The sequence below is a fragment of the Canis lupus genome, chromosome 8, assembly GCF_011100685.1.
Source record: "Canis lupus familiaris isolate Mischka breed German Shepherd chromosome 8, alternate assembly UU_Cfam_GSD_1.0, whole genome shotgun sequence".
Taxonomy (NCBI): Eukaryota; Metazoa; Chordata; class Mammalia; order Carnivora; family Canidae; genus Canis; species Canis lupus.
In genome coordinates, this window is record NC_049229.1 from 43,242,339 (window position 1) to 43,261,288 (window position 18,950).

At 40.2% G+C, this 18,950-nt stretch overlaps 1 protein-coding gene across 2 annotated transcripts in view; it reads right to left on the bottom strand.

The window, feature by feature from the left end:
* Positions 1-18,950, bottom strand: part of DCAF5 (DDB1 and CUL4 associated factor 5) — a 103,573-nt gene that overhangs the window by 83,574 nt on the left and 1,049 nt on the right. The gene's annotated exons all lie outside the window — the stretch shown is intronic.

Genomic DNA, 18,950 nt, shown 5'->3' on the forward strand with positions numbered 1-18,950 from the left:
AGGTAGCTTAGTCGTTTAAGCATCTGATTCTATCTCGGGTCAGGTCTTGATCTCAGGGTCATGAGTTCAAGCCCTGTGTTGGGCTCCACACCGGGTGTGGGGCCTACTTATAAATAAGTAAATAAGTAAGTAAAGAGTACTCTTTTTCAAAGGGTACTGAGCTATAAGCAGAAACTATACAAGCCCTCATACCATACTATAACAAAAGTAATTTAAAATTCCTCTTATTTTATACCCCCAGAAAAGCTGAGGTTCAGAAGACAAAGAATTTGTTTTGGGCTTCCTCAGAAAGTCAGCCAAGCAGAGGATGAGACTGAGAGAGCATGCCGAAACTCAGGATCAAATACTCCTGTAGCACATTATTTGAAGAGCAAGAGACTAAACCATTTAAAAGTCCATCAGTGGAAGTCTGGTTAAAATGACTGTTCAGTGAAATAAACCAAACACAAAAGGACAAATACTGTATGAATCTATTTATATGAGGTTGCCAGGGGTTTGTGGGGGAAGAGGGCAATGGGAAGTTGCTGTTTCATGAGAACAGTTCTTGCAAGATGAAAAAGTCAGGGGGAATGGAGAATAATCCTCACCTCCCTGAAAAAGTCCTGGAAATGGATGGTGATGATGGTTACATAACAATGTGAATGTACTTTATGCAACTGAACTATACAACTAAAAATGGTAAATTTTGTGTTATGTATATTTTACCACAATAAAAATGCAAAAAAGTTTATTGTTCATGTATGTACTATGTGTTATGATACCAAAAAAAGGGAGGGGCATGAGGCAGTTCTGTCTCACTGACATAGAATAATCACTAAGACAAAAAAGTGGGGGAAAAAAAAGGTTTTAGTTGCTGCATTAACTATTCAAAACGCTATTTTCTTTTAAAAAATGGCAGAATCAATTAGATCCAGGATTTTGGGTCTCAGCAAAAGTGGTACAATAGAAGGGCACAGGAAACACAAGCTCAAGAATAAAAGCGCCTGGATGCACCATTCATGTGTCCTTGGGCGAGTTATTCTACTTCTCTAACTTCAGATTTATGACTGTAAAATGAAGAAAATGCCAACTATCTCACAGGATTGTTGTGTGTATTGATATAATATATATATGTAAAAACACTTACCCAGTGTGTCATGTATTAGTTATACATATGCCTTAAAATGCTCTAGTTTCTTGTACTATCATTCATAAATTTGTCCTAATCTTTCCAACTCTTGTCTTAGGTAGCATAAGAATTTAAATAGCATGACACATTTTTTTTAAGATTTATTTTAAGGGGCGCCTGGGTGGCTCAGTTGGTTAAACATCTGCCTTTGGCTCAGGTCATGATCCCAGGGTCCTAGAATCGAGCCCCACATTGGGTTCCCTGCTCTGCAGAGTGACTGCTTCTCCCCTCTCCCTCTTCCTCTCTCTCTCCCTTCCCCTACTCTGCCCCCACCCTCTGAGTGCGTGCCACATACCACACACACATACACACACACACACACTCTCTCTCTCTCAAATACAATCTTTAAAAATAAAAAAAAGATTTTATTTTTAAGTAATCTCTATACCCAATGTGGGTCTCAAACTCACAACCCCAAGATCAAGAGTCACATGTTCTCCTGACTAAGCCAGCTGGCACCCTGATACATTTTAATAAAACAGAAATATATGCAAATTCGCAAATTTGTACATGAAAAGGCAGATACAAACTTGGCTAATAGAGGTCACCTCTCGGGAATAACAATTTTAGTTAATACTTTTATACTGCTACAGGTTCTTTTTTTTTTTAACTTACAAAGACTAAAGAAAAATTATTCAGCCTGGCTTTCTTTTCAGCCTATTTACTCCTTTCCGATATATATACTTGCTACTTCGTAAAGCCAAACTTGTTGTGTGGACCATACCTCTCATGAGTTCTAAGAGGCAGCATCAAGATACAGAGGCAGAGGGGCAGCCCAGTCGCTCAGCGGTTTAGTGCCCCCTTCAGCACAGGGCCTAATCCTGGAGACACCCAGAATCAAGTCCCACATCGGGCTTCCTGCATGGAGCCTGCTTCACCCTCTGCCTTTGTCTCTCTCTCTCTCTCTCTCTGTCTCTTGTGAATAAATAAGAGCTTTAAAAAAATAAAAATCAATAAAAACAAAAAAAGATACAGAGGCAGAGATGTGTGTCACACAGCCCAGCCACTTCAATGAATGGGAAATAAAGCCTGTTTTGCTATTTTTCCGAAGATGAAAATAATTAGCATTTGTACAGAAATTTATTCACATACATCTTTGCTTGTAAGGTAAGGATTATATAAACTCTTTTTCCAGATGAGGATCAGAAAGACATAATAACTTGCTAATAATCCAAGGAGTTAGGTATAGAGCCTAAAACCAAGCTGTATCCCTCCTACCAAAGCACAGAGGCCAGAACACTACTTAGAATTTTAAGTGAGTCTGTCCTACCACATGCACAGGAAAGAAAAGCATTTTTTAAAAAAATTTTTAAATTTATTTATGATAGGCACACAGTGAGAGAGAGAGAGAGGCAGAGACACAGGCAGAGGGAGAAGCAGGCTCCATGCACCGGGAGCCCGACGTGGGATTCCATCCCGGATCTCCAGTATCGCGCCCTGAGCCAAAGGCAGGCGCTAAACTGCTGTGCCACCCAGGGATCCCAAGAAAAGCATTTTTCTTTCATTTTGTTTCCATTTCTTTTCCTAGATGCCTAGCATTTTGCTGGCTTTTTTTTTTTTTCTAAAGCCATTTCTAAGTGTAAAGTTTTATGGAATGAAATACATTCATTATTTTCACATTGTTCTGCAACCATGACCACCACCCATTTACAGAACTTTTTCATCTTCCCAAACTGAAATTTGTTACCCACTAAATAATAATTCTCCATTCCTGCCTCCTCCCTGCCCTTGGCACCACAATTCTAACTCTAGAGACCCTATTTCTGTCTCTAGGAGTTCAACTACTCTATGTATCTTATATAAATGGACTCATACAAAATTTGTCCTTTTGGGGAATCCCTGGGTGGCTCAGTGGTTTGGCGCCTGCTTTTGGCCCAGGGTGCCATCCTGGAGTCCAGGGATCGAGTCCCACGTCGGGCTCCCAGCATGGAGCCTGCTTCTCCCTCTTCCGGTGTCTCTGCCTCTCTCTCTCTCTCTCTCTCTGTCTATCATAAATAAATAAATCTTTAAAAAGATTAAAGAAAACAAAATTTGTCCTTTTATGATTAGCTTATTTCATCATAATGTCTTCAAGTTTCATCCATATTGTGGCATGTGTTAGAAATTCCTTTTTAAGGCTGAATAATACTCTATTTTATGTATATGTCACCTTTTGTTTATCCATTCATCTGTTGATGGCACTTAGCTTGCTCCTACCCTTTGGCTATAGTGAGTAATGCTATTAAGAATATGAGTGTATAAATATCTGCTCAATTCCCTGCTTTCAGTTCTTTGGGGGTTTATACCCAGAAATGAGATTCCTGGATCATGTGGTAATTCTGTGCTTATTCTTCTGAGGAACTGCCAAATTGTTTTCCACAGAGGCTGTGCCATCTTACATTCCCACTAACCCTGCACAAGACGTCCAATTTCTCCACATCCTCACTAACATCTGTTATTTTCTATTTTGTCTTATCTTGTTTTGTTTTTAAGTAATATCTATTCTAATGGTTTGAAATGTTTGCTGGCCTTTTTGACCTTCAAATAACAGATTAAAATGACTCTCAAGTCCTTACTGAATATCTAGAAACATATCATACAGTCTGTTATTTTTCATTTATTTTTTTATTTTACATTTATCTACTCTGAAAGTCAGTAATCAGGGGCACCTGGGTGGGCTCAGTCAGTTAAGCATTCAACTCTTGATTTCAGTTCAGGTCCTGATCTCGGCTCAGGTCCTGATCTCAGGGGTCGTGAGCCTGAGCCTTAGTTGGGCTCTGCTGGGTGTGGAGCCTGCTTGAGAGTCTCTCTCTTTCTCTCTCTCCCTCAGCCCCTCCCTTCCCATGCTCTTACACTAAAACAAAACAAAGCAAAACAAACAAAAAAACAATGAAAGTTCTGGTCACTCACTCCACCCAAAGAGAGTTGCCAATAGTTTATCCTTATTGGTTTGGTGTTTTACTACCAGAAGGAAATGATGTCATATATAAATTTAAGACATTTATATGCATACTCTCCTGAAATACTTACAAAAACATTAAGGGCAATAATCACCATTTATCCAAGCCTGCCATTTCTGTAATTAGGCCTATTTTAGAGGTAGATGTATTGTGAGGTAGCACAGCATTCAAAACCACAGGCTTAGAATACAAGTGCATAGGTTCAACTCTCAATGTTGCTACCACTTACTAGCTGGGTGTCTTCGGGCAGGTTACTTAACCTCTCTCAACTGTATCCTCTCATTTGCAAAATTGAGAAAATAACTACCTGTTTTATAATGTTATGTTAGGATTAATGAAAGATCTGTGTGGAGGGCTTGGCCCAGTGCCTGATACATACAGTATGAGCTACAAAAATGTTAGCCAATGATCTACTGTTTGAGCTCCAACAACAGCTAATTTAGCTAAATTTACTCTGGGCCAGGGGCTATCCTAAAGGTTTTACATTTAGTGACTCCTCTAATCCTTTTAATAATTGTATGAAGTAGGTATTGTTGCTATCCTTATTATCTAGATAAAACTACAGAAAAGCTAAATATCCTGAAGGTAGACAGCAATCAAGAGTGGGCGCTGGGATCTGAATCCAGGTAATCTGGCTCCAGACTGTGCTCCTTACCATGATACAATTCAGCCTCTCAAATAAAAGAGGCCAGGAGGCAAAGCAAATGAGTGAAACCTCCCAGAGTAAAGGGCAGACCGGAAAATATACAACCTTTTTTAAAGAACAGGCCACTACTCAGCTCTAGCCAGGTATTGCCATAGAGGAATGCAGGCTCAAGGTTGCATCATCTTTGAATTTTTCAAGAAAAGCCAGCAACCTAAGGGAAAGGCTTTAAAAAATATATATATTTTTTCTTTATTTTAGAAAGAGTGTGCCTGTGTGTGCACAGGGGCGGGGAGGAGCAGAGGGTGAGGGAGAATCTCAAGCAAACTCCCCTTACTTGGGGCTTGATCTCATGACCCAAGCCTAAACCAAGAGCCTTAACCAACAGCCCATCCAGGCATGCTACAGACTAATGGATTTTAATGTAACAGATTATGAAAAGTTCTCTGATATGGTTTCAGATTCTACATTGCAACTAATCTTTAAGAAACTTCCACTTGTTGAATTTTAATATAATCTCAAAGAATATGCAGTTATCTGATAAGGCATTAAAATACCCTCCCCTTTTCTTTTTTTAAAGATCTTATTTATTTATTCACAAGAGACAGAGAGAGAGAGAGAGAGAGAGAGAGAGGCAGAGACACAGGCAGAGGGAGAAGCAGGCTCCATGCAGGGAGCCCGACATGGGATTCGATCCCAGGTTTCCAGGATCACACCCTGGGCTGAAGGCGCTGATAAACCGCTGAGCCACCTGGGCTGCCCTTCTCTCCCCTTTTCTAATTACATACCTGTATAAGGCTGAATTTTCTTCATATATGTCACCTAAACCATTATTTCACAACAGATTAAATGTAAATGCCTTCAGTATGTCTTTTGTGACATTACAGAGTTGGAAAGAGGTAATAATGTTACTCTACTATTTTTTTATTTTGGAAAATAATTATTTCTCATTAAAATACTATTATGTTAATATAAGGCTTATTATTCTATTTTTTTAAAGCTATGTCTTTTTTTTAAGATTTTATTTATTTATTCATGAGAGACACACACACACAGAGGCAGAGACACAGGCAAAGAGAGAACCAAGCTCCATGCAGGGAGCCTGATGTGGGACTCGATCCTGAGACTCCAGGATCACGCCCTGAGCCGAAGGCAGGTGCTCAACTGCCAAGTCACCCAGGTGTCCCTTATTATTCTATTCTTAAATGTATTTTTAACTTTATCAGTTTTAAATTCTAATACAATAAAAACTGATAAAAATGACCTACATAAACTGGAGTTCTTTGAGGTTTTTTTTTTTTTTTTTAAGATTTTTATTTATTTAGTCATGAGAGACACAGAAAGAGAGGCAGAGACATAGGTGGAGGGAGAAGTAGACTCCATGCAGGGAGCTCGATGCAGGACTGTATCCCAAGACCCGGGGATCACGACCTGAGCCAAAGGCAGATGCTCAACCACTGAGCCACACAGGTTCCCCAAGTTCTTTGAGGTCTTAAATGACTTTTAATAATATAAAGAGGTCCTGAGACCAAAGAGTCTAAGAATTTTTTATTTAGACAGTGGTTCTCAACCAGGGTGATCTCCTGCCTGGACCATTTAGCAATGTCTGGAGACATTTCTGGTCATCACAATGGGGGAGGTGCTAGGCATATACTGGATAGAGGCCATGGATGCTACTAAACATGCTACAATGCACAGGACAGCCCCCATAACAAAGAATGACCCAGCCCCAAATATCAATACTGTTGAGGCTGAGAATATTCAATGACATACCAAAATAATGTTAACATTAAGTAAGAAAAAAGTTACAAAGCAGCAGAGATGACGTAATTCCAATTAAAAAAAATTTTTTTAAAGATTTATTTGAGGGATCCCTGGGTGGCGCAGCAGTTTGGCGCCTGCCTTTGGCCCAGGGCGCGATCCGGGAGACCCTGGATCGAATCCCACGTCGGGCTCCCAGTGCATGGAGCCTGCTTCTCCCTCTGCCTGTGTCTCTGCCTCTCCCTCTCTCTGTGTGACTATCATAAATAAATAAAAATTAAAAAAAAAAAAATAAATAAAGATTTATTTGAGAGAGAGAATGCAAGAGCACAAGCAGGAGGAGGGGTCAAGGGACAGAGAGATGGGGGGCGGGGATCTCAAGCAGACTCCCTGATGAGCAGGCCCAGGACTCCATCCCAAAACCCTGAGATTATGACCTGAGCTGAAATCAAGAGTTAGACAGTTAACCAATGAGCCACCCAGGCTCCCCACCCCCCAATTTTATTTTTAAAATATGTACATATGCATACAAAAAAGTCTAAAATATGTCCCATGTGTCAAATATGGTCATCCTGAGTAGATGGTATATTTCCTTTCTTTAAATATCCTTTTATTTTCTGAATTAATACATGATATTAAAAAAAATATGAATAAGTGAGAAGCCTGTCTTCTAAGTGCCCTATTCTATTGACTTGCATGATTCAACAGGAAATTCTCAATAGTAAAGTATGGAATTAGTGAAATGTCAAAGAACAAAAGCTCCTCAAATAGAGCTAGGAGAACACTAAAAAAGATTCTTGGATCTCAACATAGTAAGGATTTACAAGGAAGCTATTAAGATAGTACAATGCACTATATAAGGTACTCCCAGACCACAGATTATGTCCAGTCTCAATTCTTCTACTATACAAAACTAACCTGGACACTATGCTCTCCTGATTCTATCACAGACACCCTCTTCATTTATTTATTCTGAGTGCTTTCTGATATTTTGTTTTTTTAAAATAGAACACTGCCTGCCTGACTTTTGCAAAATTCCTTGCATAAACAACATTAACAACATAATAAAGCTCTCTTTTCTCTTCTTGAGCAATTCTAAAAGGTTGAACCAATGCAGGCCAGATGCTTTTTAGTCCTTTCAGGAAGGCACACGATACCCACCCACAAGCAGGTATAAACAGAAATGTCAACCCTGAGACTCAAGGGCTGCTTGAAGCAAGTTGCCAAACATGTAAATTTCAGTTGTTTCTTGCCAATATATGGAAGGCAAAAACACATGCCTCGGACATCTATGGCAGCTAATATCTGCACTAAACCATCAAGCATAGTTAAAACACCTAAAAAAAAAAAAAAAAAAAAAAGAAACAAACAAACAAACAAACCTCAGAGGCTCCAATTAGTCACTTGGCCTTAAGTAGTAACACAAAAGATACTATTGAAATTTAGATACAAGACTTAAATGGAAATTCAGAATGAGAGAAGTTGTATAACAAGATTTTGACAGGCATCTAGATTTGCAGAAACTTCTTCCTCCTGAATAATGTTCTTGGAAAGAAACAGACTTTCCAAAGCAAGGGAAGTATAGGCAGGCTAAGAATTAAAACTGGAGACTCAGCCAGAGAGCCTCTAACCTGGAAAATCTCTACTGACTCATCTCTAAAATAATGGGCACTGTCAACTTAATCAAAACAACCATGTCTAGGGACAATAAAACTACAGATAGAATGTAGTGGCAGAGGGGCATCTGGTAACTTAGTAGGTTAAGTGTCCGACTCTTGATTTCCGCTCAGGTCATGATCTCAGGATCCTGGGATCAAGCCCTGTGTTGGGCTCTACACTGAGCAGGGAGTCTGCTTGAGGATTCTCTCTCCCTCACCCTCGGTCCTTCCCCCTGCTTGCCCACACACTCTCTCCTTCTAAAATAATAATAATAACAATAATAAAGAATTAGTGGCAGAGGAAGCCAACAAAAGAGTTGAACACTTTACCTGAGTAGAGTCCTTCAGAAACACTGAAGCTCGTGACTTCCCCTACTGAGAGACCAGATCAGAAGACCCAGATTCAGATTTTAATCCTGACTATACTACTTACTAATTGTAAACTACTGGGCAAATCACTACTTCTTTGCTTGTCTGTGTTCTTATATGTAAAATTAAAGGCTTCAATTAGATGACCATTAGTCTTTTCCAGCAATAAAATTCTATGATTCCACTGAGACAGAATGTTAGCAGTATAAGATAACAGTGACAATGGTGAAATCAGGACTCTAACCCAGATCTCTTAAATTTCTTTACTGATGTCATTTCACAACATCAAAGACGTTCTAGAGCCAACTGGCCATATACCTGAAAAACTGCAACTCCTGAAAACCCTTCCCAGGGCCAATCTATATATTTGAAGGGCCAACTTTTCCTTCAAATATATTCTGGTACTGGACAGATAGAAACTCCATAAAACTAAGCCTGTAACATGGTTTTAATATCAATATCACACCCACTTTTGGGGGGAAAAAAAATACCTCAGGAAAAAATTCCCAACTCAGTAGGGAATCATTTGTCAAAACAGATTTCCTTAAAATCAACTGCAAAAAATAACCCACAGGAAGACTTTTTAAAAGGGAGGAAGGAAGAATATACAAGTGAACAGTAGATGGGTAACTATAAGAGGAGGTATATACAAAGAAAGAGGTAACTTACTGGGCTCTGGACATAGCATTTTCTTAATGATTATAGCTATAGCTTCCTCTCCTCCTTTTTAATAAGAAGAGTGAGGGGGACAAATGACTAACCAATCACTCTGCCTCTCAGGCTCAATCCAGTACCTTAAAAGTGCCAGCTGAAAGACCTGACTGGAGAACGGAGGCTTGATGGCTTTCTCACCAGAGGCATTCAATGGTGAATAGGAAGAGCTAAGAGAACAGGGCTTTGATCTTCCTGAGTACCAGGCAACTCAGAGGATTAAGAGTAGGGGGCCGTATAACTTATCAAACTAGGACTTTAAGAATGAAAGGAGTGCTAATAATTGTACTAGGACAATGGGGGAATTGGGATGGTCCCAAAAAAAACAGGATATATGGTTATAAAGGACCCCAGCAGGCAGCAAGGTAGGCAGGGAACCTACAGAGTTACTTTGTCAACCATGTAAGATAATTTTACCTTGTTTATCAAGGGGTATAAGCCCAGCAGAGGCAAAAACGGAAGATGGGAATCAGTCTTTCTACCAACATCTCTGCTACCAAAATCTGTTAAGCCTGTCAATTTCCTCAGATCCCATTTTCTCATTGATTCCTACTTGCCCCAGCCTTCCAGAATATAACTTCCATTTTCAAATTGGCCCTAATAAGAAAATAATACTCAGAGCACATGGACTTGATCTCCAATGCATATCAACTCTGCATCCTGAGAAGTATGTGATAGAATCTTGGGTATTAACACTGCAAAGTGCAATGACTGAGTAAGGTAGCAAGGAAAAGTGTGACCGTGAAGGCATGGGAAGAGCAGATAGCAAAAGTGACAAACTGCTGTTGTCAAGTCTTTCCCTGAATCACTGACTTAGGATAACTGATGTGAAGAGCAAGTGGAATCTAACCCTCCTTGTTAACCCAATCTGTGAATAATCTTGGAAATGGAATACCTTCTTTTTCACACAGAAGCAGAATGAAGTTGCTGGTGAAAGAAGTAAATTTTATTTGCAAGAATGCTATAGTTCAAGCTCATTAAGGATTAAACAGGCTTATCACCTGTCTAGGAGTCATACCTTCCTTTATGATATTTTATCTGTGGCAAAGTACTTCCAAATGACTTACCAATGCTCTCTGGGCAAATAATCCCATGTTATATTGTTTAAACCTTCTTCCAAAAAGCACTATCATTATCCATCTATGTCCTTATGAGGAGGCATCTATTTCTTTTGGCTGAAATCAGCAAATGTATTCAATCAGCATACGTACTCAATCAGCATACTTTCAGCAGGTATCAAACTCAAATTACAGGCTCAATAAATACATGTATGTTGTTTGCACTTTTGGTTGGGCTAATAGAGAAGAGGAACCAAATTGGCAACCAGAATACACCCTATACCCACTCCTAATTATATCTTACTAAAGCAGGTGAGTTTAACCCAGTGTGAAGTTATATGGTTTATGTAAGCAAGTGTGTAACACGCAAAATTTAAGGAAGAAGGAGACTTTAAATGACTGCCAAGAGCAAAATCCAGGTGAAGTGATTTCTAGCACCAAAAAAAATCTGCTGGAGAAGTGAGTATGGTAGCTGTGACCAGAACTGTGTTTATTGGCTCAAAGCCTACTGATCCATCCCCACAGCTATACCCTCCTCCCTTCATTTACAAAGGGGGGAAAAAAAGCAGTTAGTAAAGTATCAAGAGTGATAGCACCAAAAGAAGAAAATGTAGGGGAAAAGTAAGATCCTACAGAACAATCTAAAAATTTCAGACTAAAAATTTCAGACTAAAAATTTCCAGCGGACCGAGGCTGCAAATCCAGCTCCACCGCAAACTACAAAAGCCTTCACCGTCACTTAACTTCTCTAAGTTTTATGGAAAATAAGGATAATAACACTAACCCTACCTTAGGAAAGGTTCTTTTAAGTATTAAATGTGGTCACATATATAAATGGGCCTAACATATGAAATACCCCAAATAATACTTGATAAATGAATGACATGCTAAAAAATTAGCTATTTTTATTGTTAAACATTTATCTTTGTGAACAGCAATGTCTCAGTTGAACGTCAGGTGAGGCATTCTTAATTTGGTGGGCACTGGGGAGCACTGTGGATTTTTGAGGGATCAGCAGATGTGAGACCATGAGAGTTAATAAGTTTTAGGAAGCTTATGTTGGGGGATCCCTAGGTGGCTCAGCGGTTTAGCACCAGCCTTCAGCCCAGGGTGTGATCCTGGAGTCCGGGGATCGAGTCCCTCATCGGGCATGGAGCCTGCTTCTCCCTCTGCCTGTGTTTCTGCCTCTCTCTCTCTGTGTGTCTCTCATAAATAAATAAATAAAATCTTTAAAAAAAAAAAAAGGAAGTTTATATAGGCAGTAGTAGCTAATAAGTATTAAAGCTGAAAAGAACTAAAACTTGGGAAACAGCTAACAAAGTCCAAGGTAATAAAAATCTTTTTTTATCCCTCAAATTATATTTCACTTCATTTTAACCAGAAACAATGAATTCCAAAATCTACTCTTCCACTAATGCCCTACCAGTTCTCTGCATTACAGAACCCTCAGCAGTCATTGATCAATGTCCTTTCTTGATTCTTTAGCACTTAGTTATGACGATTAATACAAAACCTTCAAACACCAGTCTTTCTAGACTATAGGTAACACTGGCTATTTTCCAAGTGGCAAATAAGACACATAAAGTGCTTATTAGCAGAGAGCCTGGCACACATTATAAGCTAAATGAATGTTAAAAAAAAAAAAAAATCCTGTAGTTATTAAGATTCAAGAGGCACACATAGTATGTTACCATTAAATATTTTTAATGAATAAATAAACATAAGATACTTGTGTGGAACAAGTTAACTTCATTTACAGCAAAACTTATCATCTAAGAGGAGCAACTAGAGTTGCATATGTGGTCAGAAACTGCTAATTTTTCAGCTTTCAATTTTTAGAAGAGATCCAGAAAAAGTGAATTAGCCTATAAGAAAAAAAAAGAAAGAGGGGATCCCTGGGTGGCTCAGCGGTTTAGCGCCTGCCTTTGGCCCAGGGCGCGATCCTGGAGTCTCGGAATCGAGTCCCGAGTCAGGCTCCCGGCATGGAGCCTGCCTCTTCCCTCTGCCTGTGACTCTGCCTCTCTCTCTCTCTCTGTCTATCATAAATAAATTTTTAAAATCTTAAAAAAAAAGAAAGAAAGAAAAAAGAAAAAAAAAAAGAAAAAATATAAAAAGGCAACTTAGAAACAGCATGTGCCTGGGAGCAGGACCCTACTTGGCCAGCTGACTGCCAAAGACTAACAAGGCAGCTCTGGGCAAGTCATCTTTGGGCTTGCTCCACTCCCTTTTCCATAAAATGAAGATCTTTCCTTCTCTTTAAATCAATGAGGAAGAAAGAAAGATACAAAAAAGACTACCTAGTGCAATATTTCCCAAGCTTTAGTCAATCTTGATCAACTTTTGATTTTTGCCATATCCATGTAACACATTCACCATTATTTTTCTTTAAATGGACTTTTAAAATTTTTAATCTCACCTTAAGCAATAAACTCATTAAAAATACTTTACACGTGCTAGTTAACTTTTCCATATATAAAAATAAATGTACTATTAAAATTTAAATAGTTATTTAAAGATCACCTAAAATCAGCTTACATATCCACAGGCAAATAGTAACCTAACACTTATAACTTAAAATCAAAATTTTAGGCCACCTGTGTGGCTCAGAGGTTGAGCATCTGCCTTCGGCTCAGGTCATGATCCGGGCTCAGGTTGTGATCCCGGGATCCCACATAGGGCTCCCTGCAGGGAGCCTGCTTCTCCCTCTGTCTATGTCTCTGCCTCTCCCATGAATAAATAAATAAAATCTTAAAAAATAAATAAATAAAATCAAAACTTTAAAGAAAACAGAGAATCAAGTAAAAAAGAAATTCAATTTCACATTCACAAAGTCATCTAAGGTTAATCCTAACTGATAAATATTCAGTTCTTTTTTTTTTTTTTTTTTTTTTTTTTTTAGATTTTCTTTATTTACTCATGAGAGACAGAGAAAGACAGAGACATAGGTAGAGGGAGAAGCAGGCTCCTTATGGGGAGCCCGATGAGGAACTCGATCCCAGGACCCCAGGATCACAACCTGAGCCAAAAAAGCAGATGTTCAACCACTGAGCCACCCAGGTGCCCCAATATTCAGTTCTTTAATTTTAAGAGACAATACTTATAATGTAGGGGATCAAAAATTGAAAACAGAATAAATTCTTTCTTAACCTACGTAATCTTCATTTGAATTAGGACTTAGTTCCTTTAAATTTAAAAGGCTTTAATTCTACCCTTGAGTATCTAAATTCAGACTAAAACAATAAAAAGCAATTGCTTCTTTCTTGAAACCATAAAAAAGAAAAAAATTAAAATTAAGTGCTGTTTATTAACAATGGAAGTGCTCTTCGCCTGGCTCAGTGCATGAGAAGATAAATGCATCTACTTCTTAACTCATAATTCAGAAGGCAGCATCCATCTGTGTTTCAAGTCTTACTGGTCAATAAAGTTTCCCTGATCTAAATGATTCTAACTGTATTTTACAACCAAATCTATCAATCATCAGTGAATGAGTACACACTTGTGGTCCCAGGATACATGACTGAGGGCTACTGCTTCTCTTAGGAACTCTCTGTAATTAAAAATACATTGGCATAAGTTAAGTCAGTGATGATCCTTTGAACAATACAGAACACCAATACAACTTTTTGCTGTGCTAATAATGTTTAATAAGACTGGTGGTCATCAGTTCAACCTCACTAGTTTATTTTAAAGCAAAAGCAACAAGCCTGGACATAATTCTAAATTTGCCGATCTTTGATAGGTATCAATTAGCTGACTGAAGAACAAGTGGGAAAAATAATATGCATCTATAAATATCCATGTTACCTTATCCTTTTATGACACGATCTCTGTAATTTATCACAGCAATGTCCTCCAAGGGCATCCCTATGAGCCTTCTTTCTTTCCCACTAAAACTCATAAGCAAGAAGATTATTTGCTAAAGTAGAACTGCAAACCAGAAAAAAATCAAGTATCTGCAAGCCAGAGAAAAATCAAGTATCTATTAAAGTATCATAAAGCAGAGGGGGGAAATTTTTAAAAGGACCATGCACTGTTACAAATCATAAGTAAATGTTCCTAAAATACAAGCTTGAGAGCATGGTTTATACCAGATTCATCATTTCTGTTCTAATCGCTTCTGCTTTATAAACTGTGCACTCAGAAACTATTTGTTGAACCAATTAATAGACCAAAGGATAAAATTCAACGCCTTCACAGCAATGGATTATCAGTAAATAGAAAAGCCCAGAAGAAAATCCAACAGTTGACTCCCTAATCATCTTATTGAAATGTATGTACTATGAAAGCTTTTTCAAGTCAGAAATCTGCCCTACCACTGGCCATATTTTTCCTGATAAACTAACCACTGGACCAACAAATCCATTCTACATAAACACATGGGAAGTTCTAGTAAGTTAGACTTTATTCCACTGGCTAAAGCCAAACACTCTACCTGTAGATAGATTAATTTATTTACAAATCAATTGATTCCATAAAATTGATAGAACTGGTGACTGGGAAACAGGAAATGATCACTAATTAATAGGTTCAAATTGAGCATATGGTTACTATCACAGCTAGAATTTGATGCTTAAAAATATACTTTGATGACAATACTGGGGTTAAGCTTATTTACAAAGCCAATTTTAACAGTCATCTCATTAAGATCTTTCTCAATTTTTCACATTGCACTGTGCTATGTGCAAATGAGTGTTAGATACTGAACATGTCAATCTCCTAAAACCTTTGGTGAAGTTCAAGCTAAATAACAATACTAAGGGTTGCAGCAGTGGCATGGCAAACAGAGCAAAATCACAAGGTAGGCCCTGATGCTATGAACTTTACAAGTGTTATTTCATGCAGTCCTCATCACAACCCTGTGGGGTATTACTGCCCTTATTATATAGCTGAGAGTGAGTGACTTAGCAGAGGTAACCCAGTTAGCAAGTAGTTGAGTTGACACTCATCCCCAGGCAGCCTGACTCAAGAATTCATGCTATTAATTTGTATCTAACTTATGATAATAAAGTCAGAGACCCATATGAAATAGAAATCAGACTACATGGTTATCTCAGTTATAAACAGTATGACCAAGTATAGTTAAATGCTTCTCCCCATTCACAACTCCTATTAGCTAACACTCCAAAACAGTAGTTACTGATGCTACTTGAAAAGCTTCTAAAGGTGCTTTTCCTACATTTAGTCATAAGCATCAAGAAAGAGATCATAATCTCTCACTGAAACCCAAAACTTCATACTAATGGGCTATTAATCTGCTAGCTCTACAAGTTCTAATATCAATTAGTCTTAAATATCAATTCAGGAAAAATAATATTATTAGATGCATGAGATGCAAGACTTAAAGGGTAAAACTAGGATATCCCTCAAATAATGTGTTCTAGCATAAATTCCTTGATGTTGGTAGGATCTCTTATGAGTAGCACTTTAACATATATTGTGCCTTCTCATTCCACATGAAAAAGTCCCAAAACTATCCTGTCTGCCCTATTTGCACAGGTCTGTTACCAAAACTGTAAGAACAAGTGTCAGCTAATAATTAATCACAAGTTAAAAGCACAAAAGGGAAAGAAAACAAGCTCAGCACTTTTTTTTTCTTTTCTTTTTTTTTTTTTTAAGATTTTATTTACTTATTCATGTGAGACACAGGCAGACGGAGAAGCAGGCTCCATGCAGGGAGCCCGATGTGGGACTCGATCCTGGGTCTCCAGGACCACGCCCTGGGCTGAAGGCAGGCGCCAAACCGCTGAGCAACCCAGGGATCCCAAGCTCAGCACTTTCTCTGGGAGATTTGGCACTCAGTTCAGCATACAACCTAAACTACCTAATGTAGTTCTCGTAAGAGCCCTTCAGGTAAGTGCTGGTACATCTGGAAACAGACTCAGAGGCTTAGCAACTTGACTAAAAGGTCACACATTAAACACAGCAGTGATTTCAACCATTTGTATTCCATACCACACTGCCTTATAGGATATCACAGTAATGCCCTTTTCTGATCAACAATAAAGAAAAATATTTTTTAAGTTAAAATATTTTAATGTTCTAAATATGAGAAAACCATCCTCTCACTTGTTGCTATCTCAGTCTCACTGCCCATTAGAATACCTTTTCTCCTTCCTGATTTTCTCTGGTTTACTCTTAATATCTGCTGGCCTCATTGAGCCCTGGGAAAGGGGCTAGCTGTTATAACAAAACAGCAATGATGTATTCTCAGCAAATCGCATTTTTTAAGGCCACAGGAACCACCCAAATATCTCTGCCCTAGGTCTAATTTAATTCTATCAAATAGTTATGTGTCAGTTACAAGAAATGTGAGCCTGCCCAAACAATTAGGAAATGAAAACAGTGAACAAACTGTGAATACACTATCATTTTAATCACCACTTTTCTTTTTCTTTTTTTTTTTTAAGAATTTATTCATTTATTCATGAGAGACACAGAGAGAGAAGGAGAAGGGCAGAGACACAGGCAGAGGAAGAAGCAGGCTCCACGCAGGGAGCCTAATGTGGGACTCAATCCCGGGACTCCAGGATCACACCCTGGGCAGAAAGGCAGATGCCAAACCGCTGAGCCACCCAGGGATCTCCCAAACATCACTTCTAAAGTCTTTCACCAATCTAGACAAGATATAAGAACAACAACAAAATGATAAAAGTAATCTTGTTACCATCCCAGAGTCTGGCCTCCCACCACATTATTGTGAAATATTAGGTATAGATAGCATTAGCCTCAAAACATTAAGAGCCTCTCCCCTCAGGTGTTAACTGCTAAAGAAAATGATAGATAAGAAAAAATGTAAACCTGACACTTTAGTTTTAAATTGGGTAAGATTATTGAAGGACTTCTCAGAACAATATTTAATTAACTTTAACAAGTTAAGGTGTATTTGACTCCCAGAGGGGCTTCCTTATCTGAAGCAAACAGGAGGAACTTTCTGTTAGCATAAGTTGTACTTATAATGGAAGGTGAATAGCTAAAAAGGCTTTTAACCAAAAGTCTATGATCAGGAAATAAATAAGAAAAGCTAAGTGTATCTGAGCTAAACTTGGCGGGGGGTGGGGGTGGGGGGGGGGTGGTGGTAGCAGGAGCCTACTACATGGACTAGGAGGAGTAGATAGGAAACAGGAAGGACCGAGGTAGAGGAAGTGGGAGGGGAAGAAGGGGGAGTAAGGAGCAAAGAAGACTGAAACCCAGAAAGTAATGATGGAGATGGGCAACTCTGGCTTAGAAACATAAGGGAATAGATGCCTAAAACGGGGTTTGCCAGAGCCTGCCCTGTGGAAAGGACTCTCCTTTTCTACAGACTACAATTAAGATAAAGGAAATTAACTGGCCAAGACTAGACAAAATGGGGTTCATTTGAGAGACAGGGGAAGATCCTGCACAAGGATAACTTATTGAGAAGGGAGGACACATTACAGTGTCTTTTAGAAAGTGTTAACTTAAAATGGGTGAATTGTACGGCAGGTGAGTGATTATCTTAAATAAATCTTGTTATTTTTTAAAAAAGTGTTAAGCTGGGCAACGCACCACTGTACTTACGGTTTAATTCCCATGATTAGTTCAGCCTATTAAATGGGTAACCCCCCCAATCCCCTCACCCAGGAGGGAGAGTTTACTTGTGTCTGGGGACATCTCTGTTGGAAACAGATCCGTCGGAAAGGAGACTAGAATATAAAGAATACAGAAGGGGGGGGGGGGGGACCGTGAGCTCTTTAAAGAGATCTTCCCCCATTTTTCCCTTTGGAATTTTCGGCAGTGTCGGGGAAAGAGGCTTTTGTTTGGGGGCGGTAAGCCTTGAAGTAGAATATCAGGTTTCTTCAGGGGGGATGATCTCGGGCCAAAATCTACCTAAGTCAAAGAGAAAATGATCTAGGGTAGAAACGGCAGGTCGGGTCTGGAGAAACCCCAGGAGGCCGGTTCGTGAAGCGATCACTCCCGTCTTCTCTCTGCTACCCCTCAACCGGACTGCTCGCCCGTGCCTTTCCGACTGCTAACTCGCGAAGAACACCGAGGCTGTGCCGTGATCCCAGAAGTTTCTGGCCAGCCGCCCACTGACGTAAATTAGGAAACCATTCGGGGGCTGGCCGGGGTGAAGCCGAGCGCCACGTTCAGCGCGGGGTCCCGCTTCCCTCCCTCTCAATGCAGGAAAAGGGACCCGCGCAGGGTGGGAGGCGAGCGGGGACGCCAGATCGGCCGGCGGCGCCCTCCTCCCCTCCGCCCGCCTTCGCCGAGCCGCCCCCAGCGGACCGCATCCCCGCCGGGGCCCCGAGACCCCCGGGGGGGGGAGGAGGAGGAGGAGGGCGGCGGCAGCGAGCGCCCCCACGGGCAGCAGGCGCACCTCCCCCGGGGCAGCTGTCGCCGCGGCCCGCCCGCCGGCCCGGGCCTCCCCGGGAGCAATAGGCTATCGATTCAGCGGCCTGTCGCTAGGCGCCCCGGGAGAGCGAGGCCTACACCGCCCGGCCGGAGCCCCGGCCTCGATTTCGCCACTTTCCCCACACCCGAGGGGGAGCCCGGGGGCAGCCGAGCCCAGCTGGGCGGGAGGAAGGAGGCGCGGAGCCCACCTGCCACGGCAGCGGCCGGCCAAGGGGGCGCAGCCAACAAGTCCCCCGGGGGTCGCCCACCCCCCGCCTCCCAAGTTGCGCA